We start from the raw sequence: 20,596 nt of genomic DNA on the forward strand, positions 1-20,596 counted from the left end.
CTGCTCAGTAGTAACCCCCAACTCTGCTGATCCCCCACTCAGTAGTAACCTCCAGCTCTGCTGATTCCCTGCTCAGTAGTAACCCCCAGCTCTGCTGATCCCTCACTCAGTAGTAACCCCCAGCTCTGTTGATCCACCGCTCAGTAGTAGTAACCCCCAGCTCTTCTGATCCACTGCTCAGTAGTAACCCTCAGCTCTGCTGATTCCCCGCTCGGTAGTAACCCCCATCTCTGCTGATCCACCACTCAGTAGTAACCCCCAGCTCTGCTTATCCTGCAGTCAGTAGTATCCTCCAGCTCTGCTGATCCTCCACTCAGTAGTAACCCTCAGCTCTGCTGATCTTCCTATCTCTGGTCCCCGCTCACCTCCCACTATATTGCCCTCATGCTACGCACCACATGTGACATTGCTAGTTTCTCCGACTTCCATCCCCCAGCTCTGCTGATCCTCTGCTGCTCAGTCCTCTTTCTCTGGTCTCCGCTCACCTTCCACTATAGCGTTCCCATGTTGCACACCACATGTGCCGTCTGCTAGTTGCTCCACTCCAGTCCATACCCCGCTCACCTTCCTGCTGCTCCATACTGCACACCAGATGTGACATCTGCACCAGACACTTCCAGAATACATACACATGAACTGGAAGTGACTGCTGATGACGTCAGGCCGGTTCACTTGTCGGTTTCCCAGTGCATTCTGGGATATCTCATACCTGCAATACCTCCAAAACAAAGCAAAGCTAAATCTGAATAAATGCCCCTCAAAAGCTGCAGGTGCTGCTAGTGAGCTTTGTCATAGACTTCTATGGAGGCTTTGGAGACGCTTTGAAGCACCAAAAAAGCAACATGGGGTATAATTTTGAAGCAAAGCAAACACAACAGTGTGAACAGGACTGTAAGCTTTAAGATTGCTTTAAAGCAGCAGAGCTACTCTTGGACATTGTCAGTCTGGAGAGAAGATAGTGTAACGCCGATCATACACTTAAAGATCTGAATATATGAACATTCGTGCAAAAATGCTCACATTTGATGACTCGACAAATGTTGTTCAAAAGTGCTTTATAATGATATCATTTGACATTCAATTTTGGAATGAAAGAACTTGTCCAAATGAAAACCACAAACACTGTTAGAAATTTTGTTCATTTGAGAAAAATGTTTCCATCCTGCTTGTTCGAATTTGCTTGTCACTGTTGGTTGAAAACGAAGGTCGATTTGATCACACTAATAGCTCGAAAATTGAACAAATATTCTTAAAATGAAAAATTTTTAACAAAATTCTGCTGGCGTATGGACAGCTGTAGATGTAACAGCAGATTTAGATAGACGTGACTAACAGCTTACACATTAAACAACAAATTAACATACAAACTAACAAATTAATCACTTGCCCTCCAGAGGATTTACCCCCCTTCCTGACCAGGCCATTATTTGCATTACGGCGCTGCGTTACATTAACTGAGAATTGCGCGGTCATGCAGTGCAGCACCCAAATTAAATTTATGTCCTTTTTATCCCACAAATTGATCTTTCTTTTGTTGGCATTTGATTGCCTCTGCGGTTTTTATTTTTTGCGCTATAAAAAAAAAGGCTGACAATTATGAAGAAAAAATATTTTTGACTTTTTCCTATTGAACATATCCAGTAAAAAATGTGTAAAATCAAATTTCGTCATAAATTTAGGCCAAAATGTATTCTGCTTCGCGCATGCGCAATAGAGTCCAAATGTCCAAAAAGCGTCCATTGTAATTAGAATGCCATACACTATATATAGAAGGCATTTACAAGTGGCACACTCCCTTTGACAATGTGCAATAGACACGAAACGCGTTAGGGAGATGCCACCCCACTTGCAGATCTAGTCCATATGGTCCATACCTATGAATGGCGGCCATTTTTAGACTCCTTGGAACCTTTTGGAATTTTATTATGTAAGTGCTCTATTTGTTCTATTATACCCTTTAATAAAAAGTTACTACACTATCGGACACCTCTCTTTTGGGTTTATTCATGAGCCCCCAAGGAGAGTGCATCGCATCCCTCTGGAGACTGACGTCAGAAGGTGATCCGTGATACGTGTGAGTGGTACATATCCCCGGGTGATTGGCGATGGTATACCTGGAGACGGCAAAGAGGATCCGGAGATTGCAGTACTGATGATCACCACTTCGGGAGTGTCTCTGATCCAGTGACCAGGAGTAGGTCATTTTACTCCAACGTGCTATATTTTGCGCTATCTGGTTAGTGCATTCAAAAGCCACACCATATACCACAGATGTCACGGATTTCCCATGTCACTCTGATGCATCTATTGATTTATTGACTTTGACACCATTGTCACCAATATGCACCTTGATCTTGTTTATGATACTACATCACTATTGGTTTCCATACTAATTTATCCATTTTAGTTGCGTTTATTTATTGTATCATTTTATTTTTATTTTACTGGAGCGCTGCATATTTTATGTGTTAGGTATTCTGCTACATGTCTGTGCTAGAAAAAAAATCCCAATATGTGTAAATTAATTGGTTTATGTGAAAGTTATAGCGTTTACAAATGGCGGTGTATATATACTGGGATTTTTTATTATTTTATTTTTACTAGTAATGGTGGCAATCAGTGACTTATAGCGGGACTGCGGCGGGCATTTTGACACTGGGGGGAACTGACTTAGTGTCACTGACATCACCAGTGACACCAATACAGTGACCAGTGCTAAAAAAAAGCACTGACACTGTACTAATGGCACTGGACAGGAAGAGGTTAACATGAGGGTTGATTAAAGGGTTAACTGTGTACAGGGAGTGTTTTACTAGGGGGTGGTGCTTCACTGCAAGCACAGTGCTCTGGATGGCTCGCGCGTGCCCTCTACCCAGAAATACAAAATAACATATATATATATGTGATTTTGCGCACACCTGTCACCCTATAGCAGATTTACAAGACAAGAAGATTTAAAGGGACCCTTCTGTAAAGGGGGGTTCTGATGGGGACTTTGATTTAAGGGAGGGCCCCTAAGGCAGAATCTAGATGTGCATTTCATTTTGATTTATTTTTCGGATGAACATATCTTCAGAGATTCTGATGTATACGAATCTCTCCAAATGGATATAGTAAGGCATGTCAAAAAATGTAATCCAAAAATTGTTATACTGAAATTAAAAAATGAATTTGTTTCATTCATTTTATTCGGATGTCGTCACATAATGTGATAGTAGTTCAAGCCCATGGGGAAATTAATTCAATTTTCAAATATGTTCAATAATTCAGATTTGGATAACAAATGGATTCACATTTAGTTCCAATTGTTAATTCGGATGCACTTGACACCAGTCAATATTGTCCAATCAGCTCATGCCATTTCTCTTGGTGGGTCGAACTAGGGCTTGTAAATATCAAATCTGTCTCATTCGATAATATATTGAATGTATAGCAATCTTCTGAAAACTGTAAAATGTCTTTGAATCCACCTGGACCAATGAATATACAAAATGAATGCCAAAGATACTAAATGAATTCTGAAAACAAATCGGTTCAATATAACGAATAAGACAAAACAAAATTTTTCAATGAATGAATTCATCTGAAACTAAACAAAATGAAACTTTCCAGTGTGCACATGTCTAACAGACAGATGTAAGAGGGGCTCTGATGGAGACCCTGATGTAAGAGGGCTTTGATGGGGACCCAGATGAAAGGGGGATCTGATGGGGACCCTGATGAAAGGGGGCTTTGATGGGGACCCAGATGAAAGGGGGTTTTGATGGAGACCCTGATGTAAGGGGGCTTTGATGGGGACCCAGATGAAAGGGGGCTTTGATGGGGACCCAGATGAAAGGGGGCATTGATGGAGACCCTGATGTAAGGAAGCTTTGATGGGGACCCAGATGAAAGGAGGCATTGATGGAGACCCAGATGAAAGGGGGTTTTGATGGAGACCCTGATGTAAGGGGGCTTTGATGGGGACCCAGATGAAAGGGGGCTTTGATGGGGACCCAGATGAAAGGGGGTTTTGATGGAGACCCTGATGAAAGGGGGCTTTGATGGGGACCTTCATGAAAGGGGGCTTTGATGGAGACCCTGATGTAACGGGGGTTTTGAAGGGAAACCTGGTGTAAGGGAGGCTCCGATGGAGACCCTGAAGAAAGGGGGATCTGATGGGGACCCTGATGAAAGGAGGGTTCTGATGGGAAACCTGATGTAAGGGAGGCTCTGATGGAGACCCTAATGTAAGGGGGAATTGATGAGGACCCAGATGAAGGAGGGTTCTGATGGGAAACCTGATGTAAGGGAGGCTCTGATGAAGACCCCGATGAGAGGGAGAGAATTACATATGGACTTTGTTTGGGGACCCTGACATAAGGTGGCTCTTAAGTTCTTTCTCTTTTGCTCTGGATCATATCCAGTTGATCCAAAAAAAAAAAATCTAAGTAAAACTTATTCATGAATTCATTATTCATTGATTTATAAAACTGTTTTTTTTTTGGTCCACAAATATGTGCAGAATATACAATGCGTCCCACATACTAAAAAGGTTGGAGACTATTGCTTTAAAGCATTTATACAAGAAATGTTCTCTCATCCCATCCAAAGCATTGCTGAAGGCTCTGTGAGCTCTTGCACAAAGCTGCGACCAACATCTCTAATCTCGAGAAATAGGCGCTGCTCTACTTAACATATGTCTTTAGGTGTAATTTCCTCGCTCGCAGCCAAGAACTACGTATGGAAAATTTTCAACAACTTTGCATTTTTCCTGGATACCAACCAATTTTTTTTTGTGGGCAGGTATTTTAATATTTTGTCGTCCAAACTTTGGGAGAGCCTAATTGCTCTGTCTCAGCCAATATAAGCATTTAGTATGCAGATTACATATTTCTGTGGGCTATAGAACCATCATTCGGGCTCTGCTAACAGAGTTAAACTATTAGAGGCTAATGAGCCGTAGCAGAGGTCTTCTCACCCTGTGGTTAACAGGTACCAAGGGGGCTGTAGTCTGACATATTGCAAATGGACTGAAGGAAATTATGATGTAAGTGGTAGAATCAATCATTAAATAGCAATATATGGCATTTGCCTAGGACTAGAGTGGATATTGTGTTTATTTGGTTTATTCAACAATACACTCCCATGCTGTGTATTTCAGCACTTTATTGTAATATAAAGTTAAAAAGCTGTAAGAGGTGAGGAGAATATACAGTTGTGTTCAAAATAATAGCGGTGTGTTGAAAAAAGTGAATAAAGCTCAAAATCCTTCTAATAGCTTTTATTTCCATACACACAAATGCATTGGGAACACTACACATTCTATTCCAAATCAATACATGAAGAAAAATATATCAAATTTGTGTTGTTCCTCTAAAATAAATGAAGAAAAGTGAATATTAGACTGTTCAAAAAAATCGCAGTGTTTGTATTCTTCTTTACAAACTCAAACATTCACTATATAAACTGAAAAATGTTTGAAGATTTTGCTTTCCTTTGAATCACTTAATGAATATTTGGTTGTAGTCGCACTGTTTCTGAGAACTGCTCTACATCTGTGTTGCATGGAGTCACCCAACTTCTGGCACCTGTGATCAGGTATTCCAGCCCAGGATGATTGGACTACATTCCACAGTTCTTCTCTATTTCTTGGTTTTGCCTCAGAAACTGCATTTTTGATGTCACACCACAAGTTTTCTATTGGATTAAGATCCGGGGATTGGGCTGGCCACTCCATAACGTCAATCTTGTTGGTCTGGAACCAAGATGTTGCATGTTTACTGGTGTGTTTGGGGTTGTTGTCTTGTTGGAACACCCATTTCAAGGGCATTTCCTCTTCAGCATAAGGCAGCATGACCTCTTCAAGTATTCTGATGTATTCAAACTGATCCATGATCCCTGGTATGCGATAAATAGGCCCAACACCGTAGTATGAGAAACATCCCCATATCATGATGCTTGCACCACCATGCTTCACTGTCTTCACAGTGTACTGTGGCTTGAATTCAGTGTTTGGGGGTCGTCTGACAAACTGTCTCCGGCCACTAGACCCAAAAAGAACAATCTTACTTTCATCAGTCCACAAAATGTTGCGCCAATTCTCTTTAGGCCAGTCAATGTGCTCTTTGGCAAATTGTAACCTCTTCAGCACATGTCTTTTTTTCAACAGTGGGACTTTGCGGGGGCTTATTGCAGATAGCTTGGCTTCACATAGGCGTCTTCTAATTGTAACAGTACTCACAGGGAACTTTACACCTTCTTTCATCTTCCTGGAGCTGACTGTTGGCTGAATCCTTGCCATTTTGCCTATTCTTCTATCCATTCGAATGGTAGTTTTTCACTTTCTTCCACGTTTTTCAGGTTTTAGTTGCCATTTTAAAGCATTTGCGATCATTTTAGCTGAGCAGCCTATCATTTTCTGCACTTCTTTATATGTTTTCCCCTCTCCAATTAACTTTTTAATCAAGGTACGCTGTTCTTCTGAACAATGTCTGGAATGACCCATTTTCCTCAGAATTTCAGAGAGAAATGCACTGTAACCAGCATGTACAACATTTGCTGCCTTCCTTCCTTAAATAAGGGCAATAATTGCCACCTGTTTTTCGAAGAATGAATGACCTCACTAATAGAACTCCACACTGCTATTATTTTGAACATGCCCCTTTCAATTAGTGATTCGATTACAAAGAATCAGCAGCATGCATGTCATGACTGTTGGGTCTGTTGGATTTCTATTACTCTACTACACCTGCTAGTAAATTATTTGCCATGTAGAAATATCATTTCTACCAAAAACAGTAATTGATCAGTGATGTCTGACTGCTATTATTTTGAACACAACTGTATATACATATACTATATTGCCAAGAGTATTGGTCTCCTGCCTTTACACGCACATGAACCTTAATGGCTTCCCAGTCTTAGTCTGTAGGGTTCAATATTGAGTTGGCCCCGCCCTTTGCAGCTATAACAGCTTCAACTCTTCTGGAAAGGCTGTCCACAAGGTTTAGGAGGGTGTCTATGGGAAGGTTGGACCATTCTTCCAGAAGCACATTTGTGAGGTCAGGCACTGATGTCGGACGAGAAGGCCTGGCTCGCAGTCTCTGCTCAAATTCATCCCAAAGGTATTGGGTTGAGGTCAGGACTCTGCAGGCCAGTCAAGTTCGTCCACCCCAAACTCGCTCATCCATGTCTTTATGGACCTTGCTTTGTGCACTGGTGTGCAGTCATGTTGGAACAGGAAAGGGCCATCCCCAAACTGTTCCCACAAAGTTGGGAGCAAGAAATTGTCCAATTGTCTTGGTATGCAGATGCCTTAAGAGTTCCCTTCATTGGAACTAATGGGCCAAGCCCAACCCCTGAAGAACAACCCCACACCATAATCCTGCCTCCACCAAACTTTACACTTGGCACAATGTAGTCAGGCAATTACCGTTCTCCTGGCAACCACCAAACTCAGACATGTCTGACATGGTGATTGCCAGACAGAGAAGCGTGATTGGTCATTCCAGAGAACATGTCCCCACTGCTCTAGAGTCCAGTGGTGGCGTGCTTTACACCAGTGCATCCAACACTTTGCATTGCACTTGGTGATGTAAGGCTTGGATGCAGCTGCTCAGCCATGGAAACCCATAACAGAAGCTCTCTACACACTGTTGTTGTTCTAATCTGAAGGCCACACCAAGTTTGGAGGTTTTTAGCTATTGACTGCAGACACTTGGCGACTTTTGCACACTGTGCACTTCAGCATATGCTGACCCCATTCCATCATGGTACGTGGCCTACCACTTCGTGGCTGAGTTGCTGTTGTGAAAGGAAATTTCACGGAGGGGCCTATTGCACAGGTGGCAACCTATCACAGTACCACGCTTGGTAGCCATGATAGGTTGATAGAGCGACCCATTCTTTCACAAATGTTTGTAGAAGCAGTCTGCATGCCTAGGTGCTTGAGTTTATACACCTGTGGCCATGGAGGTTATTAGAACACTTGAGTCCAATGATTTGGAGGGGTGTCTCAATATAGTGTATATATATATATATATATATATATATATATACACACACACAGGAAATATGCATTGTTAGCTAAGCAAAGCCAGACATGGGGGCTGATTTATTAAAGGCAAATAGACTGTGCACTCTGCAAATGCAGTTGCACATATTTCCCCAGAGATTAGTAAATGTGGTAAAGCTCTGCTGATTTCCATTATCCAACCATGTGCAAGAAAAATGCAGGTTTTTTTTATTTTCCTTGCACCTGATTTGGTATTCTTTACAAAGTGAGGCTTCACCACATAGTATTTACTAAGAAAATAGAGTGCAACTGCACTTGCAAAGCGCACAGTCTATTTTCCTTTAGTAAATCAACTCCATGGACTTGTGAAGGAAATCCTATGACCTGATTGCATATATTCCCAGGATTGCCTGTTGGCACTTGGTTCACACTTACGGAGGAGAACATGTGTGAGCATGTTTCCACACATTCCCGCGCATTTCTCTGCGTGTCAGGAAAAGGTGTTTTTACACACTTTCCCTACATACAGTAGTATGCACCTAGCCTAAGGGTTCCAGACATCTAAGTTTTGTATACATATCATATAATGTAATATCTTCATACAATTACTTAAAGTGGACATTCACACATTGATTTAAGCACTTCCCATCCTTGGGTGGTTTATAAAGGGCCAAAGATTGAAGTGGTTATGTCAGGATCATCTTTGAGGCTAAAACCATAATCCTGGTATTGTATTTCTTCAGCAGACGATTCCCTATGATGTAAAAGTAATCCTAGCAGCTATAGAGCTTCTAGATTACTTTTACAGGCAATAGAAAGGGGTCCATCCCTTCCACCTTTGCTGGGCTCTCCCATCCGATTGGGGAACCCAGTAAAGACTGGCAGCATTCAGTTCCTAGGACACAGTAAGAGGAACGGATGTTGTTCCTCCCACTGTGTGACGGCAGAAACTGGAAGCATGGAGGATTTTGTCACTTCTGGTTTTGGTCTCATGTAAACAAGCTACTACTCGCTTGTGAAAGCATCAGATCAAATCGATCTTGTGACGGAATGCCTGTCACCCCGATTGGGTGATTCCATCAGATAACCGCTTCCTTGCCACTGGGACACAGGACCAAGGTATTATAGCATTGCACCCAAATCTAGACGAGACTGGCTTGATGCAAACTGGAACTCTTTATTGAACAGAAAACACAGATTTTTATATACTCCAGAAATAGGGGCAGTCCCCACATGAACAATAACCACAAATATTATAAATGAGGATAAACATCCCAAACAGATTAGATAACGAGGTGAAGCTGACATCAGTCTTATCCTATCATTTAGGCACCTCCAGAAGGACTTGCCAACAGACAAACAATAGGTGACTCAATTAACTCAATTAACAATAGAGTGCACAGCTAGGAGGCACACAATGGTAGAAAGACAGGTAACACATAAACAGATTAGAACAAGAGTCCTCACATCAGTTTTGTTTTGAGCTGATTATATTAACATTTTCTTCCAGTCTCTGAGACTAGGAAGGGGGGGGGGGGATTGAAGTAACCAATGCTGATTTGGAAACAGAGACCCCAAATCTGTATCCTGGTCCCGCAGTTCTCAGAGTCTGTATGTTTTGGGGGAGACATGGACTTGAATCCAAATAAAACTGCTCCAAAGGTCCCGCCAGGCACACACCAAATAATAGAGCCCTCTCAGATGCCAGGGCCATGATCAGTAGGTAAGAGGCTAGCCTGCAGTCCCCTCCAAAAGCCCCTATCCCGGTCGGGTCTGTCACAGATCTCGCTTTGATCAGATGCTTTGGAGGCCATGAGAGAGATCTGGGGTCTCATAAACTCCAGATCTCTTCAAAAAGAGAACCTGTCATTGCCCATGCTATCACAAGGTATGTTGTTCATCCCTTGTGATAGCAATACAATTTGTCAAAAATAACAAAATTAAAGGTATGATGTAAAAAAAAAAAATTATATAAAATAGATACATTTTAAAATTGTTAAAGTGTCCTGTTCCTCATGCTGACACGCAAATGCAAACACTTGCATCACTGCGAAGTCAGAGCAAGAGCCATGATTTTAGTTCCAGACCTCCTGTGTAAATCTAAACTGGTGATCTATCAAGGCTTTTAAAGCGCCACCGATGGAGATTTTTAGGTACTGTAGTTTGGTGCCATTCCGTGGGCCTATGCAATTTTAAAGCATGACATGTTTGGTATCTATTTACTCAGAGTAACATCATCTTTAATATTTCACTAAACAATTGGGTATTATATTGTGTTTTTGTGCAGTAAAGTGGCTGAAAACGAACCTTATTTATTATAAATATATAACAAACATGTCTATACTTACCTGCTCTGTGCAATAGAATTGCTCAGAGCGGTGCTGATCCTCCTCTTCTCGGGTCCCCTGCTGGCACTCCTGGCTCCTTCTTTCTTGCTAATGCCCCCAATAGGAAGCGGATTCCCATGGGGGCACTCATATGGGCTCGCTGCTGAGTCCTGCTGCTGTGTTGACACAGACAACAAGACTTGGTCCTGCCCCCTCTCACTTGTCACTGCAGTTGATTGACAAGAATGGGAGCCAATGGCTCCTGCTGCTATCAATCTGCCCAGTGAGGATTGACAAAGCAAGAGCTTATGCACAGCGCTGGATTGCGATGGGGCTCAGGTAAGTATAAGGGGGGGTGAGGGGGCAAGCCTGTGACAGAAGGTTTTTTTACCATAATGCATAGAATGCATTAAGGTAAAAACTTTGTTGCTTTAGAACCACTTTAAATTTCATTAAAGTGTATTTAAAAATAAAATGCTGTGCAAATATTGTGTGACATAAAAATATGCAACACCCACCATTTTATTCTCTAGGGCCTCTGCTTAAAAAAATATATAATGTTTGGGGTTCTAAGTAGTTTTCCAGCAAAAGAATGCTGGACTGGAACTGGTTAATTGATTTCCAAAACAGAATGATAACTGTCACAGTTGCTTGTGCTTTCAACCAAATTCTCAAGTAATCAAATGGCTGGTGTCATAACTAGTAACATGTGAAATACCATGGTAAATGCAGGTCACACAGATGGCAGCTTCCTTGGCTGTAAAGGATAGGAGTGTTCAGTTGCACTTTAAGGTCCTCTCTCCACACACCGGCATCTTACTGAATTGTGTAATTGTCTAGGAGATGATGTAATAGGACAACATGCATGGTCAGAAATGGTAAATAATAAGTCAGAGATCCAGCGTTGTGCCTGCGCATGCGCAAGAGCTCACAAGCTGTCTACATCACCAGGATTGTCAGGAAAGAGTTTGTGAGATCTTGTGTATGCTGTATTAGTTTTTATTTCATACTTTTTTCCCCTTTATATTTCCCGGGAGATCCTGCCAATAAGTCTGTTATTTTTCAACTTGCTTTAACAGATCAAGCTGTCCAGCAAAAGTGTCAGAGAGTTGAGACAAACCATTTATCACTGACAGGAATGCTTAGAATGATCAGCTTTTATTTATTTATTTAAATAATTTAACCCAGAGGGAAAAACTGTTGCTGTAACTGCTTACAAAGAGTTAGGTGACGCCTTCCAGATTAGTTAGACAGTTTTTTTAGACAGAGGCTGAGTAGCAGCCTGGGAATGAGTCAGCCTAGGGAGTGAGGTAGTGACAGGCTGGGAGGCTCTATCAGGTCAGGGCTTCTAGAGCTCTCCCACCCTTCCAGAAACTTAGAGAACTTTCTAGAAGAGGGGTGGAGGAGCTCCAGGTCTGCTTGTTTGATGGACCCCTTCCAGAAACGTAGAGAACTTTCTGGAAGAGGGGTGGAGAAAGTCCAGGTCTGCATGTTTGAGGGATCCCTTCCAGAACTTTCTGGAAGAGGGGTGGAGGAGGTCCAGGTCTGCTTGTCTGAGGGACCCCTTCCAGAAACTTAAGAGAACTTTCTGGAAGAGGGGTGGAGGAGGTCCAGGTCTGCATGTTTGAGGGACCCCTTCCAGGAATTTAGAGAACATTCTGGAAGAGGGGTGGAGGAGGCCCAGGTCTGCATGTTTGAGGGACCTTGGCCAATCACCTGACAGGAGGCTGGACATGGTGACGAGGGCAACCTTCAAATGTGGCCGAGCCTGGGTGGGATTTGTTCAGTGTCTGGTGGAAAATGGACTGAGAGGAAGGCTGGATTGAGGAGCCTGGAAGGGGGCCCATGTAGGGAAGCCTACCTACAGGCAGGTTGCTGGAGAAGAGGATCTCAACTGCCTCAAAGTCTCCTGGGGAAGACAGCATGTGCAGCAGGGAAGGAGCCAGCCCAGCAAAAGGCCTGACAGCAGCCACCAACCCACCAGGTTCACAGGAGAGGCCAGTGTAAGTACTTCTACACCCCCTGGGCCGGATAAGGGGAGAGGGCGGTCAGGTGCAAGACCCAACTAGGCTTCTCATCTGGGACTGTTTCTAAATGAACAGCTCTTGGGTCCCTTTGCCCAGGAAATACTCTCAGTGCAGCTGGATGTAGAGGTGGAATCATCTCGGGTCTGAGGGGGTACCCTTGGAAGAGTCTTTGGAGTGATTCAAGGAAGAGACTGTTGCTATCCACATTTTTGTACATAGTTGCTAAGGGGTTTGTCCTCAACTTCTGCAGTTTCTCAGACATCCCATATACCCCTAGATCCCATCCAAGTTCTTGAACCCTTAATAAAATCATAAAAACAAGTTCAAGGACTGTTCTTTGACTCCAGTGTGCAAAGTGTGGAAATTGTGTGTCGCCTGGCTGTGTAGAGCATAGGGGGACCCAAATCAAATCTAAAGTTGAACCTGCTCCCACCCCATACTAACTAACCTGTAGAGGAAAGATGTCTATATATACCAATTCACAAGACCAGGTCCTAGTGTTGGCTTCAGAAGGGAGGAGCGACAGCCAACAACAGATGCCCCATTATTATGGATGGGTGACATTACCAATCATTGCAGCCATTGTCGCTGCTCTCTCTTCTCCCTGAAGCTGGAAGTCAACCATGTGACCAGACCGAAGCACCCTTACAATAGGTAAGTATAGACATCTTTCCTCTACAGGCTAGTTAGTATGGAGGTGGGAGCAGGGTTAAAGTGGTTGTAAACGTCAGACATGAAAAATGAACAAAGCATATCCCTCTATAGTGTATACTTGTCTCAATCCAGAGAACTAAATGTTACTTCTGTCTGCTGCCTTATTCCTCTGCTATCAGCATGAGTCACTTCTGTTTTCCTGACACCAAAACATAAAAAGATGATGGGGAGGAAGCTCTGGCACACAGCCTGTGATTAACAGCCTCAGCTCTGTTCCTGTGAGCTGTGTGGAGGGGGGGGGGGAATGTCTCTTCCCTCCAATCAGTTCTCACTGAGCTCTGCAGAGTATAACTTCAGCTCTCCACCTCCAGCTTGCTGAAACCTCAGAAAAGCTGTATACATTCTGAGCTTTGAACAGATGTAGAGTAGAGAAAGTCTGGAAGTAAAAAGGGAAAATTTATGAAGGAGGATTTGTTTCATCTCTATGTATCACCTGAGGCCAGTCACTTCACTTGGTATACTGTATGGAAAGGTTTACAACCACTTTAGGATTAGGTAGGTGTAACCCGGACGCCCACTTCAATTTGTTAGTTAAGTTGTCAATTTAACCACTTGACGTCCGGAAAAGTTACCCCTCTTCCTGACCAGCCCATTTTTTGTGATATGGCACTGTGTTATTTTAAATTGACAATTGCACGGTCATGCAACATTGTACATATATGAAAGGTATTTAATTTTTTTTGGAGGTATTTGATCACCTCTGGGGATTTTATTTTTTGCGTTACAAACAAAAAAATATTTTGAAAAATAAAAACTTTTTTTTTAACTTTCTGTTATAAAAAATATCCAAATAAATTAAAAGAAAAAGTCAAATTTCTTCATAAATTTAGGGCAATATGTATTCTATATATTTTTGGTAAATAAAAACTCCATTAACCATATATTGATTGGTTTGCACAAAAGTTATAGTGCCTACAAACTATGGGACATATACTGTAATTTTTATTTTATTTTTTCATACTAGTAATGGCGGCAATGAGCCTCTTACAGCTGGACTGCGATACTGTGGTGGACAATCAGACACTAACTGGCATTCTGTGGGAACCATGGACAATAATACAGTGATCATTGCTAAAAATATGCACTACCATGCCCCATACCAGCACACTGATCAATGCCATGCCCTATACCAGCACCCTGATCACTGCCATGCCCCATACCAGCACACTGATCAATGCCATGCCCAATACCAGCACCCTGATCACTGCCATGCCCCATACCAGCACACTGATCAGTGCCATGCCCCATACCAGCACCCTGATCACTGCCATGCCTTATACCAGGGTCCTGATCACCCCATATGCCTTACCAGCATTCTGATCACTGCCATATCCCATACCATCATCCTGATCACCACCATGCCAGTGTTCTGATTGCTAACATACCCCATACCAGTGTCCTGATCACTGCCATACCTCATGCTAACGTCCTGATCAATGCCATACCCCATACCAGCATCCTGATCACTGCCATATGCAGGGGCGGACTGACAACTCATGGGGCCCTGGGCAATAGGGGATCATAGGGCCCCTGTGTCCTTGCCCAAACTCAAAAAAAGTCTATGAAAAAGGTACCAGGGGCATCTCATGGGGCCCCCTACTGACCCTGGGCCCTCGGGCAGTGCCCGAGTTTCCAAATGGTCAGTCCGCCCCTGGCCATATGCCATACCAGCATCCGGAAGTTTAGGGTCTCAGCTGAACAATTTTCAAAATATATATCCCATAGTTTGTAGACTCTATAGCTTTCACACAGACTAAGTAATATACACCGTTTTGGGTTATTTTTTCCCCAATTTTTACATGTTGGCCTAAATTTATAAAGAAAAAATATTTATTTGCTAAATTGTATAAGAAAAACTAAGCAGAAAATTTTTTTTTTCTACATTTTTGGTAGTTTTTCACTTCCATAGCAAAAAGTAAAAAACCCAGTGGTGATCAAATACCACCATAAGAAATCTCTGTCTCAAAAAAGGATAACAATTTCATATGGGTACAGTGTTGCATTACTGAGTAATTGTCACTCAAAGTGTGATAGTGCTGAAAGCTGAAACATGGCCTGGACCAGGGTGAAAGTGTTCGGACTTGAAGTGGTTAACAACCATAGATATTCACAATTAATTTGGATCATTTTTGAACTAATTTAAAAATGACATCATCTGAATAAAACAAATGCATTTGTTTTTTTTTAGTTTTAACTTTATGTGGATTAGTTTCCATTCTATGTCCATTTAGAAATTTTGATGCATCTGAAGCTCCAAAAATGAAATTTTCATCTGAAAAGTAAATGCAAACAAACTGAATCACGCCTCTCTAGTCTCCATTGCTCCTTCATCCAGAGGGGAGACACCCTAAGACAGGAAGTGTGTTACTGGCCGGATCATTAGATGAAAATACTGTAAAAGAAAAAAGTCTAAGAGGAAAACGAATGCAGCCACCATATTTCAGGATTGGTAAACTGCAATATATACTGTATACTTTTGGTTTCTGTAGTTTATTATACAGATTTCCTAACTTTTCTATTTTACATCCAAAAGCTTCCTAATTGAAGCGGTAATAAAGTCGTAATCTAACATAACGTTTATTCTCCGACATTTGATCACACTTTCAGTAATCATGACTAAAGCAGAAAGATCTCTTACTGTAGCTGTATCTTAAAGCGATACTAAAGGTTTGCTTTCTTTTTTTTTTATACTTCAATATATTTATTAAGGATTTTTAGAAACATTATACAGAAAGACAGGAAATGCAACCCACCAACATGACGAGTTGTAGAACATCAAGCAATAAAACAGTAAATTCAAGTACAATGTGTAGAAACACAACAACAAAATTGACCAAAAAAGCGTAATGAGGAATACACTGGTAACACATGCAAAATTTGATCGATTATGAGCAAATTGCTCCATAAACAAAGTGGTATAAATAATATCATTAAAGTAGTCGACAAAATAGAGAGAACGAAAAATGAGGGAAGAACTGAAGAAGAAAAATAAAGAATAAAACCCTGAAAAGAAATAAGAGAGAGGGCCAGCCAAGAGTCCATTAAATAGCAGAAATATACCGAATCCATGGGTCCCAAGTGCTCTCAAATTTAGAAGTATTATTAAGTATACTAGTAAATTTATCATTAATCATAATCCAATTAAGTTTCTCTTTGACTAATTCCAGCGAGATTGCTGACTGTTGCCAACGTTTGGCTATCATAATTCTCGCTGCCAACAGAATATAAAGAATCAATTTAACCATTTTCTTAGAAATATCAGTGGGCAATAAATTAAATAGAGCTATTTTAGGGGATCAACGAATATTAACCCCCGTTACCGAGTAAAGGAAATTAAATAAATGGATCCAAACCCTAGTCACCACAGGGCATTTCCACCATACGTATCCTCCTGTCCACAATGTCGAAAACAGCTGGGTGACACAGAAGGGTACATTTTAGCAAGACGTGTAGGGACCAGATACCACTGAAGAAGTGTTTTGTAGTTACAGTGAGGAACAGAAGTATTTGAACACCCTGTGATTCTGCAAGTTCTCCCACTTAGAAATCATGGAGAGGTTTGAAATTCACATTGTAGGTGCATTCCCACTCTGAGAGACAGAATTGAAAAAAAAAAATTCAGGAAATCACATTGTATGATTTTTAAAGAATTTATTTGTCTTGCACTGCTGAACATAAGTATTAGAAGACCTAAGAAACAGCAAGAATTCTGGCTCTCAAAGACCTGTTACTGTGCCTTTAAAAAGTCCACCTCTGCTTCACTCATTAATCTAACTTAGTAACACCTGTCTGAGCTCTTTAAAGACACCTGTCCACCCCACAGTCAGTCAGACGCCAACTACTACCATGGGCAAGACCAAAGAGCTGTCAAAGGACACCAGAGACAAAATTGTGGACCTCCACAATGCTGGAAAGGGCTACGGGGCAATTGCCAAACAGCTTAGTGAAAATAGATCAACTGTTGGAGCAATTGTTAGAAAATGGAAGAGGCTAAAGACGACTGTCATTCTCCCTCGGACTGGGGCTCCATGCAAGATCTCACCTCATGGGGTATCACTGATGATAAGAAAGGTGAGGAATCAGCCCAGAACTACAAGGGAGGAGCTGGTCAATGACATGAAGAGAGCTGGGACCACAGTTTCAAAGGTCACTGTCGGTAGAACACTACACCGCCATGGTATCAAATCATGCAATGCACAGAAGGTTCCCCTGCTCAAGTCATCACATGTCCAGGCCCGTCTGAAGTTTGCCAATGAACATCTGGATGATCCAGAGGAGGCATGGGAGAAAGTCATGTGGTCAGGTGAGACCAAAGTAGATTTTTTTGGTCTAAACTTCACTCGTCGTGTTTGGAGGAAAAAGAAGGATGATTTGCATCCCAAGAACACCATCCCTACTGTGAAGCATGGGGGTGGTAACATCATGCTTTGGGGGTGCTTTTCTGCAAAGGGGACAGGACGACTGCACTGTATTAAGGAGAGGATGAATGGGGCCATTTATTGTGAGATTTTGAGCAACAACCTCCTTCTCTCAGTCAGAGCATTGAAGATGGGTCGTGGCTGGGTCTTCCAACATGACAACGACCCGAAGCACACAGCCAGGATAACCAAGGAGTGGCTCCGTAAGAAGCATATCAAGGTTCTGGAGTGGCCTAGCCAGTCTCCAGACCTAAATCCAATAGAACATCTTTGGAGGGAGCTGAAACTCCGTGTTGCTCAGCGACAGCCCCGAAACCTGACAAATCTAGAGGAGATCTGTGTGGAGGAGTGGGCCAAAATCCCTGTTGCAGTGCAAACCTGGTCAAGAACTACAGGAAACGTCTGACCTCTGTAATTGCAAACAAAGGCTTCTGTACCAAATATTAACACTGATTTTCTCAGGTGTTCAAATACTTATGTTCAGCAGTGCAAGACAAATACATTCTTTACAAATCATACAATGAGATTTCCTGAATTTTTTTTTAAATTCTGTCTCTCAGAGTGGGAATGCACCTACAATGTGAATTTCAGACCCCTCCATGATTTCTAAGTGGGAGAACTTGCAAAATCGCAGGGTGTTCAAATACTTCTGTTCCTCACTGTAGATTCAATGAGTGTAGTGTTAATCGAGATTTTAGATAGAGCATTAGCCTTATTCTGCCAAGTGTCCAGCTCCAGAGAAATATTTAAATCCCTTTCCCAGTGCACCATATAAGAGAGCTTAATATTTGGATCAACAAGGAAAGCATAAATATTAGATAAACGACCTTTCCCCATCCCCGTAGCCCCACAGGAGATTTCGAGAGGGGTGAGCGTACAGGGTTCCGTTAGTAATTTAAGCTTGCTAGTGATAAAAGACATGATTTGATGATAGCGAAACAATACGCTAGAAGGCAGGTGGCACTTTGACTGAAAATATTGAAAAGAATATGGATGAAGTCCTTTCAAATAATCCCCAATACGCAAAAAGCCCTTATTGATCCATTAGTGAAACACAGATGGTGTTAAACCAGGTGTGAATTCAGGATTACAAAAAACTGGGGCCAGAGCGGTATGTAGGGAAAATAAAGGCTTGCGGACCCGCCATCTACCCCAGATCGTTAAAGAATATGATAATGTAGGGCAAAAATTGGGTGGACACAACCAACTGGGAAGCCACATGAGGGAGCCAATAGCATATGGACGGCAAGATAGGGCCTCAATGCCAACCCATTGAGGCACATAGTCCCTAGCAGTAGTGCAGGAGAGCTGCGTTATCTGAGCCGCATGAAAATAAGTCATAAGATTAGGAAGTCCAAAACCACCATGTTTTTTCTGAAAAAATGAAGTCGAATTATTGACCCGAGGACGTTTATCTCCCCATATACTGCAAATCTAGAGACAGCAGATTGTAAGAGTAAGGTTTCCCGTCTGGGGGCCACAATCGGCAAAGTCCAAAAATAATGTAGCAGAAAAGTCATTTTAACAGAATTTATTCTACCAAACCAGGATAAAGGGAGATCTGCCCAATTATGTTAATGTGTCTTGAGTTGTTTAACCATTTCCATACCGGGCACTTTTACCCCCTTCCTGCCCAGGCCATTTTTCAGGTTTCAGCTCTCTCACACTTTGAATGACAATTGCGCAGTCATACAACACTGTACCCAAACTAAAATTTTATCATTTTCTTCACACAACTAGAGCTTTCTTTTAGTGGTATTTAATCACCACTGGAGTTTTTATTTTTTGCTAAATTAACAAAAAAAGACCGAAAATTTTGAAAAAAAACACATTTTTCTTTGTTTCTGTTATAAAAGTTTACAAATAAATAATTGTTCTTCATAAATTTAGGCCGAGATGTATTCTACTACATGTCTTTGGTGAATATAACCCAAATTAGGATGTATTTTTTAGTTTGTAGGAAAGTTATAGAGTTCACAAACTATGGTATAGATCTGAAAATTGATTAATCCTGAAGTACTGATGGCCAATCTAATTTCTTGAGGTCCAAGAATGTCAGAACAGTACAGATATCCCCCAAATGACCCCTTTTTGCAAAGTAGACAGTCCGACGTATTTCATAAGAGGCATGGCGAGTTTTTTTAAGTTGTATTTTTTTTGTCAGAATTTTTCGGAATATGAAAAAATTAAAAAAATTATTTTCACTATTTGTTTTTACATGCTGTCAACAGTGCAGTACAGCGTCATCATATAACTGGCATGGCCGTGATCGGGGACACTGACTGGTGACAGTACGAAAAAAAAAAAGTAAAAATGTTTTAAAATTTTTTTTATTATTTTTAATTTTTTATTACATTTTTTTCTTTTTTTAATATTTTTTTTTCATATTTCACTATGACCAAAGTAGTACAATGTTACCATAGTAACACTGTACTACTTTGGGGAAGTGATCAGTATTTTTTTTTTTTTTTTACACAATTTGCTTATAGCAAAGAATTACTTTGCTATAAGCAAGCATTTACCTGAATGACATCGATTCATTCAGGGCTTTTTTTTCTTGTGCTTAGCTGTGATTTGGCCACAGCTAATCACATAACACAGCTGGGCATGTGATCGCTGTGACCATTCACAGCTAGACACTAGTATACAATGGATGGCATGAATGAAGCCATCCATTGTATACAACTGTCATGTGACCTGCTGTGATTGGTCACATGGTACCGGCAACGGGGCAGGCACTCAGATCTGTCATCGGCCGTGTCCGAGGTACACGGCCGGTGACAGATTGCACCGCTGCACGGCTCTGCAGGCCCGCAAACTGCGCATGCCCGGGAGGACGCCATATGGCGTCCACCCGGAACGCTGAGGAATTTTTCCGGCCGCCATCTAGCCATAGGCCGGGCGGGTAAAGGTTAAAAAGAGAGGGGTAGTTAGCACGATACAGCGTTGAAATAGAGCTCATGAGATGGAACCCCAAATAGGGAAGAGAGCGGGGGGCCCACAGATAATCGAAATTGTCCCGAAGATACTGAACCTCCAAAGTGGGCAAAGAAATATTTAAAACAATTGTTTTAGAGGAATTCAGAGTAAGACCCGAGGACATGGAAAATCGGT

The sequence above is a fragment of the Staurois parvus genome, unplaced genomic scaffold (assembly GCF_062004578.1).
Source record: "Staurois parvus isolate SC_StPar_1 unplaced genomic scaffold, SC_StPar_1.0 ptg000432l, whole genome shotgun sequence".
NCBI lineage: Eukaryota > Metazoa > Chordata > Amphibia > Anura > Ranidae > Staurois > Staurois parvus.